Genomic DNA, 14,743 nt, shown 5'->3' on the forward strand with positions numbered 1-14,743 from the left:
TTGGTCATATTTTGGACGACATGCTATAGTATGACTTTTTGATCATATTTTGGACGACATGCAATAGTATGACTTTTTGGTCATATTTTGGACGACATGCTATAGTATGACTTTTTGATCATGTTTTAAATGACATGCTATAGTATGACTTTTTGATCATACTTTAGACGACATGCAATAGTATGACTTTTTGATCATATTTTAAATGACATGCTATAGTATGACTTTTTTATCATATTTTAGACGACATGCTATAGTTTGACTTTTTGGTCATATTTTAGACGACATGCTATAGTATGACTTTTTGATCATATTTTGGACAACATGCTATAGTATGACTTTTTGATCATATTTTAGAAGACATGCTATAGTATGACTTTTTGATCATATTTTGGACGACATGTTATAGTATGACTTTTTGGTCATATTTTGGACGACATGCTATAGTATGACTTTTTGATCATATTTTGGACGACATGCTATAGTATGACTTTTTGATCATATTTTAGAAGACATGCTATAGTATGACTTTTTGATCATATTTTGGACGACATGCTATAGTATGACTTTTTGATCATATTTTGGACGACATGCTATAGTATGACTTTTTGGTCATATTTTGGACGACATGCTATAGTATGACTTTTTGGCCATATTTTGGACGACATGCTATAGTATGACTTTTTGATCATATTTTAGACGACATGCTATAGTATGACTTTTTGATCATATTTCAGACGACATGCTATAGTATGACATTTTGATCATATTTTAGACGACATGCTATAGTATGACTTTTTGATCATATTTTAGACGACATGCTATAGTATGACTTTTTGGTCATGTTTTAGACGACATGCTATAGTATGACTTTTTGATCACATTTTAGACGACATGCTGTAGTATGACTTTTTGATCATATTTTGGACGACATGCTATAGTATGACTTTTTGGTCATATTTTGGACGACATGCTATAGTATGACTTTTTGATCATATTTTGGACGACATGCTATAGTATGACTTTTTGATCATATTTTGGACGACATGCTATAGAATGACTTTTTGGTCATATTTTAAATGACATGCTATAGTATGACTTTTTGATCATATTTTGGACAACATGCTATAGTATGACTTTTTGATCATATTTTTAGTACGACATACTATAAATATGACTTCCGTTTAAATTATTTCAGGCAACACAACAGTGCAGTTGTCAGCGTTGTCGTCTTACAGTCTAAAGGTCCGTGGTTCGATCCCCGCCTGTGACTTTCTATGTGGAATTTGCATGTTCCTGCATAGGTAATATGTAAATTAAAATATGTCTTCCATAATATGGATGACTATCTTATGCATGTTATCATGCATATAGTCCATGATGTAAAACAAACATCATGTAGTCGTAATTGTGACAAAGTCACACTCCAAGCAAGAACATGCAATCCTCCACAGACAGAGTTCCAAGCCCCTGATCGAACCGAGTACTTCCTGACTGTGAGATGACAACGCTAGCAACTGCAAAGTTGTGCTGCCTCTATTGCATGTTTGTCTGACTTATATTACTTATATGACTTTTAAACATTTTCTTGAAGAAAGCACGGTGGTGCAGCGGTTAGTGTTGTTGACTCCCAGTCAGAGGGTTGCAGGTTCAATTCTTGCCCTTGCCGGTGGTTTTCATCCAGGATGTTAATGTCATCCTTTCACGGGAGAGTCTCGAACCCAGAACCTTCTGAATGGGAGGCAACAGCACCAACCACTGCACCGTAGACCTCTCTTCCTTAAAATGTTTAAAAGTTATATAAGTCATATAAGTCAGACAAGCATGCAAGAAAGTCTTCAAAAATGTTGAAGTTCCAAGCCAGCGTTGTCATCTCACAATCAGGAGCTTCTGGGTTCGATAGGGGGTCTGGAACTTAGTGTGGACGATTGCATGTTCTTGCTTGAATGTAATGTTTTACATTATGGACAACATGCATAAGTTAGTCATCCTCATTATGGACGACAAACTTTACATTCTGGTCATTGGTTTTGCAGGAATAAGGAATTCATGTTGAAAGGTATAGACGGGAATTGAACCTGTTACCTTCCAACTGAGAGACAACAACTCTGACAGCTGCACCACTGTGTTAGCTTCCATGACATGAACGGAAGTCATACTTATAGCATGTCGTCTGAAATATGATCAAAAAGTCATACTATAGCATGTCGTCAGAAATGTGAAGGAAATATATCATGCTCTCGTGTGACTTTTTGATCATATTTTGGACGACATGCTATAGTATGAGTTTTTGGTCATATTTTAGACGACATGCTATAGTATGACTTTTTGGTCATATTTTGGACGACATGCTATAGTATGACTTTTTGGTCATATTTTAGACGACATGCTATAGTATGAGTTTTTGGTCATATTTTGGACGACATGCTCTTGTATGACTTTTTGGTCATATTTTGGACGACATGCTATAGTATGACTTTTTGGTCATATTTTGGACGACATGCTATAGTATGACTTTTTGATCATATTTTAGACAACATGCTATAGTATGACTTTTTGGTCATATTTTGGACGACATGCTATAGTATGACTTTTTGATCATATTTTAGACGACATGCTATAGTATGACTTTTTGATCATATTTTAGACAACATGCTATAGTATGACTTTTTGGTCATATTATAGACAACATGCTATAGTATGACTTTTTGGTCATATTTTGGACAACATGCTATAGTATGACTTTTTGGTCATATTTTGGACGACATGCTATAGTATGACTTTTTGGTCATATTTCGGACGACATGCTATAGTATGACTTTTTGGTCATATTTTAGACAACATGCTATAGTATGACTTTTTGGTCATATTATAGACGACATGCTATAGTATGACTTTTTGGTCATATTTTAGACAACATGCTATAGTATGACTTTTTGGTCATATTTTGGACGACATGCTATAGTATGACTTTTTGATCATATTTCAGACGACATGCTATAGTATGACTTTTTGATCATATTTCAGACGACATGCTATAGTATGACTTTTTGATCATATTTCAGACGACATGCTATAGTTTGACTTTTTGATCATATTTTAGACAACATGCAATAGTATGACTTTTTGGTCATATTTTGGACGACATGCTATAGTATGACTTTTTGATCATATTTTGGACAACATGCTATAGAATGACTTTTTGGTAATATTTTAAATGACATGCTATAGTATGACTTTTTGATCATATTTTGGACGACATGCTATAGTATGACTTTTTGATCATATTTTGGACGACATGCTATAGTTTGACTTTTTGATCATATTTTAAATGACATGCTATAGTATGACTTTTTGATCATATTTTGGACGACATGCTATAGTATGACTTTTTGATCATATTTTGGACGACATGCTATATTATGACTTTTTGGTCATATTTTGGACGACATGCTCTTGTATGACTTTTTGATCATACTTTAGACGACATGCTATAGTATGACTTTTTGATCACATTTTAGACGACATGCTATAGTATGACTTTTTGATCATATTTTGGACAACATGCTATAGTATGACTTTTTGATCATATTTTTAGTACGACATACTATAAATATGACTTCCGTTTAAATTATTTCAGGCAACACAACAGTGCAGTTGTCAGCGTTGTCGTCTTACAGTCTAAAGGTCCGTGGTTCGATCCCCGCCTGGGACTTTCTATGTGGAATTTGCATGTTCCTGCATAGGTAATATGTAAATTAAAATATGTCTTCCATAATATGGATGACTATCTTATGCATGTTATCATGCATATAGTCCATGATGTAAAACAAACATCATGTAGTCGTAATTGTGACAAAGTCACACTCCAAGCAAGAACATGCAATCCTCCACAGACAGAGTTCCAAGCCCCTGATCGAACCGAGTACTTCCTGACTGTGAGATGACAACGCTAGCAACTGCAAAGTTGTGCTGCCTCTATTGCATGTTTGTCTGACTTATATTACTTAAATGACATTTAAACATTTTCTTGAAGAAAGCACGGTGGTGCAGCGGTTAGTGTTGTTGACTCCCAGTCAGAGGGTTGCAGGTTCAATTCTTGCCCTTGCCGGTGGTTTTCATGTAGGATGTTAATGTCATCCTTTCCAGGGAGAGTCTCGAAACCAGAACCTTCTGAATGGGAGGCAACAGCACCAACCACTGCACCGTAGACCTCTCTTCCTTAAAATGTTTAAAAGTTATATAAGTCATGTAAGTCAGACAAGCATGCAAGAAAGTCTTCAAAAATGTTGAAGTTCCAAACCAGTGTTGTCATCTCACAATCAGGAGCTTCTGGGTTCGATAGGGGGTCTGGAACTTAGTGTGGACGATTGCATGTTCTTGCTTGAATGTAATGTTTCACATTATGGACAACATGCATAAGTTAGTCATCCTCATTATGGACGACAAACTTTACATTCTGGTCATTGGTTTTGCAGGAATAAGGAATTCATGTTGAAAGGTATAGACGGGAATTGAACCCGGTACCTTCCAACTGAGAGACAACAACTCTGACAGCTGCACCACTGTGTTAGCTTCCATGACATGAACGGAAGTCATACTTATAGCATGTCGTCTGAAATATGATCAAAAAGTCATACTATAGCATGTCGTCAGAAATTTGAAGGAAATATATCATGCTCTCGTGTGACTTTTTGATCATATTTTGGACGACATGCTATAGTATGACTTTTTGATCATATTTTGGACGACATGCTATAGTATGACTTTTTGATCATACTTTAGACGACATGCTATAGTATGACTTTTTGATCATATTTTAGACGACATGCTATAGTATGACTTTTTGGTCATATTTTGGACGACATGCTATAGTATGACTTTTTGATCATATTTTAGACGACATGCAAAAGTATGACTTTTTGATCATATTTTAGACGACATGCTATAGTATGACTTTTTGGTCATATTTTGGACGACATGCTATAGTATGACTTTTTGATCATATTTTAGACAACATGCTATAGTATGACTTTTTGATCATACTTTAGACGACATGCTATAGTATGACTTTTTGATCATATTTTAGACAACATGCTATAGAATGACTTTTTGAACATACTTTAGACGACATGCAATAGTATGACTTTTTGGTCATATTTTGGACGACATGCTATAGTATGACTTTTTGATCATATTTTAGACAACATGCTATAGTATGACTTTTTGATCATATTTTAGACGACATGCTATAGTATGACTTTTTGGTCATATTTTGGACGACATGCTATAGTATGACTTTTTGATCATATTTTGGACGACATGCAATAGTATGACTTTTTGGTCATATTTTGGACGACATGCTATAGTATGACTTTTTGATCATGTTTTAAATGACATGCTATAGTATGACTTTTTGATCATACTTTAGACGACATGCAATAGTATGACTTTTTGATCATATTTTAAATGACATGCTATAGTATGACTTTTTTATCATATTTTAGACGACATGCTATAGTTTGACTTTTTGATCACATTTTAGACGACATGCTATAGTATGACTTTTTGATCATATTTTGGACAACATGCTATAGTATGACTTTTTGATCATATTTTAGAAGACATGCTATAGTATGACTTTTTGATCATATTTTAGACGACATGCTATAGTATGACTTTTTGATCATATTTTGGACAACATGCTATAGTATGACTTTTTGATCATATTTTAGAAGACATGCTATAGTATGACTTTTTGATCATATTTTGGACGACATGTTATAGTATGACTTTTTGGTCATATTTTGGACGACATGCTATAGTATGACTTTTTGATCATATTTTGGACGACATGCTATAGTATGACTTTTTGATCATATTTTAGAAGACATGCTATAGTATGACTTTTTGATCATATTTTGGACGACATGCTATAGTATGACTTTTTGATCATATTTTGGACGACATGCTATAGTATGACTTTTTGGTCATATTTTGGACGACATGCTATAGTATGACTTTTTGGCCATATTTTGGACGACATGCTATAGTATGACTTTTTGATCATATTTTAGACGACATGCTATAGTATGACTTTTTGATCATATTTCAGACGACATGCTATAGTATGACATTTTGATCATATTTTAGACGACATGCTATAGTATGACTTTTTGATCATATTTTAGACGACATGCTATAGTATGACTTTTTGGTCATGTTTTAGACGACATGCTATAGTATGACTTTTTGATCACATTTTAGACGACATGCTGTAGTATGACTTTTTGATCATATTTTGGACGACATGCTATAGTATGACTTTTTGGTCATATTTTGGACGACATGCTATAGTATGACTTTTTGATCATATTTTGGACGACATGCTATAGTATGACTTTTTGATCATATTTTGGACGACATGCTATAGAATGACTTTTTGGTCATATTTTAAATGACATGCTATAGTATGACTTTTTGATCATATTTTGGACAACATGCTATAGTATGACTTTTTGATCATATTTTTAGTACGACATACTATAAATATGACTTCCGTTTAAATTATTTCAGGCAACACAACAGTGCAGTTGTCAGCGTTGTCGTCTTACAGTCTAAAGGTCCGTGGTTCGATCCCCGCCTGTGACTTTCTATGTGGAATTTGCATGTTCCTGCATAGGTAATATGTAAATTAAAATATGTCTTCCATAATATGGATGACTATCTTATGCATGTTATCATGCATATAGTCCATGATGTAAAACAAACATCATGTAGTCGTAATTGTGACAAAGTCACACTCCAAGCAAGAACATGCAATCCTCCACAGACAGAGTTCCAAGCCCCTGATCGAACCGAGTACTTCCTGACTGTGAGATGACAACGCTAGCAACTGCAAAGTTGTGCTGCCTCTATTGCATGTTTGTCTGACTTATATTACTTATATGACTTTTAAACATTTTCTTGAAGAAAGCACGGTGGTGCAGCGGTTAGTGTTGTTGACTCCCAGTCAGAGGGTTGCAGGTTCAATTCTTGCCCTTGCCGGTGGTTTTCATCCAGGATGTTAATGTCATCCTTTCACGGGAGAGTCTCGAACCCAGAACCTTCTGAATGGGAGGCAACAGCACCAACCACTGCACCGTAGACCTCTCTTCCTTAAAATGTTTAAAAGTTATATAAGTCATATAAGTCAGACAAGCATGCAAGAAAGTCTTCAAAAATGTTGAAGTTCCAAGCCAGCGTTGTCATCTCACAATCAGGAGCTTCTGGGTTCGATAGGGGGTCTGGAACTTAGTGTGGACGATTGCATGTTCTTGCTTGAATGTAATGTTTTACATTATGGACAACATGCATAAGTTAGTCATCCTCATTATGGACGACAAACTTTACATTCTGGTCATTGGTTTTGCAGGAATAAGGAATTCATGTTGAAAGGTATAGAAGGGAATTGAACCTGTTACCTTCCAACTGAGAGACAACAACTCTGACAGCTGCACCACTGTGTTAGCTTCCATGACATGAACGGAAGTCATACTTATAGCATGTCGTCTGAAATATGATCAAAAAGTCATACTATAGCATGTCGTCAGAAATGTGAAGGAAATATATCATGCTCTCGTGTGACTTTTTGATCATATTTTGGACGACATGCTATAGTATGAGTTTTTGGTCATATTTTAGACGACATGCTATAGTATGACTTTTTGGTCATATTTTGGACGACATGCTATAGTATGACTTTTTGGTCATATTTTAGACGACATGCTATAGTATGAGTTTTTGGTCATATTTTGGACGACATGCTCTTGTATGACTTTTTGGTCATATTTTGGACGACATGCTATAGTATGACTTTTTGGTCATATTTTGGACGACATGCTATAGTATGACTTTTTGATCATATTTTAGACAACATGCTATAGTATGACTTTTTGGTCATATTTTGGACGACATGCTATAGTATGACTTTTTGATCATATTTTAGACGACATGCTATAGTATGACTTTTTGATCATATTTTAGACAACATGCTATAGTATGACTTTTTGGTCATATTATAGACAACATGCTATAGTATGACTTTTTGGTCATATTTTGGACAACATGCTATAGTATGACTTTTTGGTCATATTTTGGACGACATGCTATAGTATGACTTTTTGGTCATATTATAGACGACATGCTATAGTATGACTTTTTGGTCATATTTTGGACGACATGCTATAGTATGACTTTTTGGTCATATTTTGGACGACATGCTATAGTATGACTTTTTGATCATATTTCAGACGACATGCTATAGTATGACTTTTTGATCATATTTCAGACGACATGCTATAGTATGACTTTTTGATCATATTTCAGACGACATGCTATAGTTTGACTTTTTGATCATATTTCAGACGACATGCAATAGTATGACTTTTTGGTCATATTTTGGACGACATGCTATAGTATGACTTTTTGATCATATTTTGGACAACATGCTATAGAATGACTTTTTGGTAATATTTTAAATGACATGCTATAGTATGACTTTTTGATCATATTTTGGACGACATGCTATAGTATGACTTTTTGATCATACTTTAGACGACATGCTATAGTATGACTTTTTGATCATATTTTGGACGACATGCTATAGTTTGACTTTTTGATCATATTTTAAATGACATGCTATAGTATGACTTTTTGATCATATTTTGGACGACATGCTATAGTATGACTTTTTGATCATATTTTGGACGACATGCTATATTATGACTTTTTGGTCATATTTTGGACGACATGCTCTTGTATGACTTTTTGATCATACTTTAGACGACATGCTATAGTATGACTTTTTGATCACATTTTAGACGACATGCTATAGTATGACTTTTTGATCATATTTTGGACAACATGCTATAGTATGACTTTTTGATCATATTTTTAGTACGACATACTATAAATATGACTTCCGTTTAAATTATTTCAGGCAACACAACAGTGCAGTTGTCAGCGTTGTCGTCTTACAGTCTAAAGGTCCGTGGTTCGATCCCCGCCTGGGACTTTCTATGTGGAATTTGCATGTTCCTGCATAGGTAATATGTAAATTAAAATATGTCTTCCATAATATGGATGACTATCTTATGCATGTTATCATGCATATAGTCCATGATGTAAAACAAACATCATGTAGTCGTAATTGTGACAAAGTCACACTCCAAGCAAGAACATGCAATCCTCCACAGACAGAGTTCCAAGCCCCTGATCGAACCGAGTACTTCCTGACTGTGAGATGACAACGCTAGCAACTGCAAAGTTGTGCTGCCTCTATTGCATGTTTGTCTGACTTATATTACTTAAATGACATTTAAACATTTTCTTGAAGAAAGCACGGTGGTGCAGCGGTTAGTGTTGTTGACTCCCAGTCAGAGGGTTGCAGGTTCAATTCTTGCCCTTGCCGGTGGTTTTCATGTAGGATGTTAATGTCATCCTTTCCAGGGAGAGTCTCGAAACCAGAACCTTCTGAATGGGAGGCAACAGCACCAACCACTGCACCGTAGACCTCTCTTCCTTAAAATGTTTAAAAGTTATATAAGTCATGTAAGTCAGACAAGCATGCAAGAAAGTCTTCAAAAATGTTGAAGTTCCAAACCAGTGTTGTCATCTCACAATCAGGAGCTTCTGGGTTCGATAGGGGGTCTGGAACTTAGTGTGGACGATTGCATGTTCTTGCTTGAATGTAATGTTTCACATTATGGACAACATGCATAAGTTAGTCATCCTCATTATGGACGACAAACTTTACATTCTGGTCATTGGTTTTGCAGGAATAAGGAATTCATGTTGAAAGGTATAGACGGGAATTGAACCCGGTACCTTCCAACTGAGAGACAACAACTCTGACAGCTGCACCACTGTGTTAGCTTCCATGACATGAACGGAAGTCATACTTATAGCATGTCGTCTGAAATATGATCAAAAAGTCATACTATAGCATGTCGTCAGAAATTTGAAGGAAATATATCATGCTCTCGTGTGACTTTTTGATCATATTTTGGACGACATGCTATAGTATGACTTTTTGATCATATTTTGGACGACATGCTATAGTATGACTTTTTGATCATATTTTAGACGACATGCTATAGTATGACTTTTTGGTCATATTTTGGACGACATGCTATAGTATGACTTTTTGATCATATTTTAGACGACATGCAAAAGTATGACTTTTTGATCATATTTTAGACGACATGCTATAGTATGACTTTTTGGTCATATTTTGGACGACATGCTATAGTATGACTTTTTGATCATATTTTAGACAACATGCTATAGTATGACTTTTTGATCATACTTTAGACGACATGCTATAGTATGACTTTTTGATCATATTTTAGACAACATGCTATAGAATGACTTTTTGAACATACTTTAGACGACATGCAATAGTATGACTTTTTGGTCATATTTTGGACGACATGCTATAGTATGACTTTTTGATCATATTTTAGACAACATGCTATAGTATGACTTTTTGATCATATTTTAGACGACATGCTATAGTATGACTTTTTGGTCATATTTTGGACGACATGCTATAGTATGACTTTTTGATCATGTTTTAAATGACATGCTATAGTATGACTTTTTGATCATACTTTAGACGACATGCAATAGTATGACTTTTTGATCATATTTTAGACGACATGCAATAGTATGACTTTTTGATCATATTTTAAATGACATGCTATAGTATGACTTTTTTTATCATATTTTAGACGACATGCTATAGTTTGACTTTTTGATCACATTTTAGACGACATGCTATAGTATGACTTTTTGATCATATTTTGGACAACATGCTATAGTATGACTTTTTGATCATATTTTAGAAGACATGCTATAGTATGACTTTTTGATCATATTTTAGACGACATGCTATAGTATGACTTTTTGATCATATTTTGGACAACATGCTATAGTATGACTTTTTGATCATATTTTAGAAGACATGCTATAGTATGACTTTTTGATCATATTTTGGACGACATGTTATAGTATGACTTTTTGGTCATATTTTGGACGACATGCTATAGTATGACTTTTTGATCATATTTTGGACGACATGCTATAGTATGACTTTTTGATCATATTTTAGAAGACATGCTATAGTATGACTTTTTGATCATATTTTGGACGACATGCTATAGTATGACTTTTTGATCATATTTTAGACAACATGCTATAGTATGACTTTTTGGTCATATTTTGGACGACATGCTATAGTATGACTTTTTGATCATATTTTAGACGACATGCTATAGTATGACTTTTTGATCATATTTTAGACAACATGCTATAGTATGACTTTTTGGTCATATTATAGACGACATGCTATAGTATGACTTTTTGATCATATTTTGGACAACATGCTATAGTATGACTTTTTTATCATATTTTAGACGACATGCTATAGTTTGACTTTTTGATCACATTTTAGACGACATGCTATAGTTTGACTTTTTGATCACATTTTAGACGACATGCTATAGTATGACTTTTTGATCATATTTTGGACAACATGCTATAGTATGACTTTTTGATCATATTTTAGAAGACATGCTATAGTATGACTTTTTGATCATATTTTAGACGACATGCTATAGAATGACTTTTTGATCATATTTTGGACGACATGCTATAGTATGACTTTTTTTCATATTTTAGATGACATGCTCCAGTGTGAATTTTTGATCATATTTTTAGTACAACATACTATAAATATGACTTCCGTTTAAATTATTTCAGGCAACACAACAGTGCAGTTGTCAGGGTTGTCGTCTTACAGTCTAAAGGTCCGTGGTTCGATCCCCGCCTGGGACTTTCTATGTGGAATTTGCATGTTCCTGCATAGGTAATAAGTAAATTAAAATATGTCATCCATAATATGGATGACTATCTTATGCATGTTACCATGCATATAGTCCATGATGTAAAACAAACATCATGTAGTCGTAATTGTGACAAAGTCACACTCCAAGCAAGAACATGCAATCCTCCACAGACAGAGTTCCAAGCCCCTGATCGAACCGAGTACTTCCTGACTGTGAGATGACAACGCTAGCAACTGCAAAGTTGTGCTGCCTCTATTGCATGTTTGTCTGACTTATATTACTTATATGACTTTTAAACATTTTCTTGAAGAAAGCACGGTGGTGCAGCTGTTAGTGTTGTTGACTCCCAGTCAGAGGGTTGCAGGTTCAATTCTTGCCCTTGCCGGTGGTTTTCATCCAGGATGTTAATGTCATCCTTTCACGGGAGAGTCTCGAACCCAGAACCTTCTGAATGGGAGGCAACAGCACCAACCACTGCACCGTAGATCTCTCTTCCTTAAAATGTTTAAAAGTTATATAAGTCATATAAGTCAGACAAGCATGCAAGAAAGTCTTCAAAAATGTTGAAGTTCCAAGCCAGCGTTGTCATCTCACAAACAGGAGCTTCTGGGTTCGATAGGGGGTCTGGAACTTAGTGTGGAGGATTGCATGTTCTTGCTTGAATGTAATGTTTTACATTATGGACAACATGCATAAGTTAGTCATCCTCATTATGGACGACAAACTTTACATTCTGGTCATTGGTTTTGCAGGAATAAGGAATTCATGTTGAAAGGTATAGACGGGAATTGAACCCGGTACCTTCCAACTGAGAGACAACAACTCTGACAGCTGCACCACTGTGTTAGCTTCCATGACATGAACGGAAGTCATACTTATAGCATGTCGTCTGAAATATGATCAAAAAGTCATACTATAGCATGTCGTCAGAAATGTGAAGGAAATATATCATGCTCTCGTGTGACTTTTTGATCATATTTTGGACGACATGCTATAGTATGAGTTTTTGATCATATTTTAGACGACATGCTATAGTATGACTTTTTGATCATATTTTAGACGACATGCTACAGTACGACTTTTTTGTCATATTTTAGACGACATGCTATAGTATGACTTTTTGATCATATTTTAGACGACATGCTACAGTACGACTTTTTTGTCATATTTTAGACGACATGCTATAGTATGACTTTTTGATCATATTTTGGACGACATGCTATAGTATGACTTTTTGGTCATATTTTGGACGACATGCGATAGCATGACTTTTTTTGTCATATTTTGGACGACATGCTACAGTATGACTTTTTGATCATAGTTTAGACGACATGCTATAGTATGACTTTTTGATCATATTTTAGACGACATGCTATAGTATGACTTTTTGATCATATTTTAGACGACATGCTACAGTACGACTTTTTTGTCATATTTTAGACGACATGCTATAGTATGACTTTTTGATCATATTTTAGACGACATGCTACAGTACGACTTTTTTGTCATATTTTAGACGACATGCTATAGTATGACTTTTTGATCATATTTTGGACGACATGCTATAGTATGACTTTTTGGTCATATTTTGGACGACATGCGATAGCATGACTTTTTTTGTCATATTTTGGACGACATGCTATAGTATGACTTTTTGGTCATATTTTGGACGACATGCTATAGTATGACTTTTTGATCATATTTTAGACAACATGCTATAGTATGACTTTTTGATCATATTTTAGACGACATGCTATAGTATGACTTTTTGATCATATTTTAGACGACATGCTCTAGTATGACTTTTTGGTCATATTTTATACGACATGCTATAGTATGACTTTTTGATCATATTTTAGACGACATGCTATAGTATGACTTTTTGGTCATATTTTGGACGACATGCTATAGTATGACTTTTTTGTCATATTTTGGACGACATACTATAGTATGACTTTTTGATCATATTTTGAACGACACGCTATAGTATGACTTTTTGGTCATATTTTGGACGACATACTATAGTATGACTTTTTGATCATATTTTGGACGACACGCTATAGTATGACTTTTTGATCATATTTTGAACGACACGCTATAGTATGACTTTTTGGTCATATTTTGGACGACATACTATAGTATGACTTTTTGATCATATTTTGAACGACACGCTATAGTATGACTTTTTGGTCATATTTTGGACGACATACTATAGTATGACTTTTTGATCATATTTTGGACGACATGCTATAGTATGACTTTTTTGTCATATTTTGGACGACATGCTATAGTATGACTTTTTGGTCATATTTTGGACGACATGCTATAGTATGACTTTTTTGTCATATTTTGGACGACATGCTATAGTATGACTTTTTGGTCATATTTTGGACGACATGCTATAGTATGACTTTTTTGTCATATTTTGGACGACATGCTATAGTATGACTTTTTGATCATATTTTAGACGACATGCTATAGTATGACTTTTTGATCATATTTTAGACGGCATGCTATAGTATGACTTTTTGATCATATTTTAGACGACATGCTATAGTATGACTTTTTGATCATATTTTGGACGACATGCTATAGTATGACTTTTTGGTCATATTTTGGACGACATGCTATAGTATGACTTTTTGATCATATTTTAGACAACATGCTATAGTATGACTTTTTGATCATATTTTAGACGACATGCTATAGTATGACTTTTTGATCATATTTTAGACGACATGCTATAGTATGACTTTTTGATCATATTTTAGACGACATGCTCTAGTATGACTTTTTGGTCATATTTTATACGACATGCTATAGTATGACTTTTTGATCATATTTTAGACGGCATG

Source organism: Embiotoca jacksoni, unplaced genomic scaffold (genome assembly GCF_022577435.1).
Source record: "Embiotoca jacksoni isolate LCO1_2020_lvr unplaced genomic scaffold, fEmbJac1.0.p SCAF_27, whole genome shotgun sequence".
Lineage (NCBI taxonomy): Eukaryota > Metazoa > Chordata > Actinopteri > Embiotocidae > Embiotoca > Embiotoca jacksoni.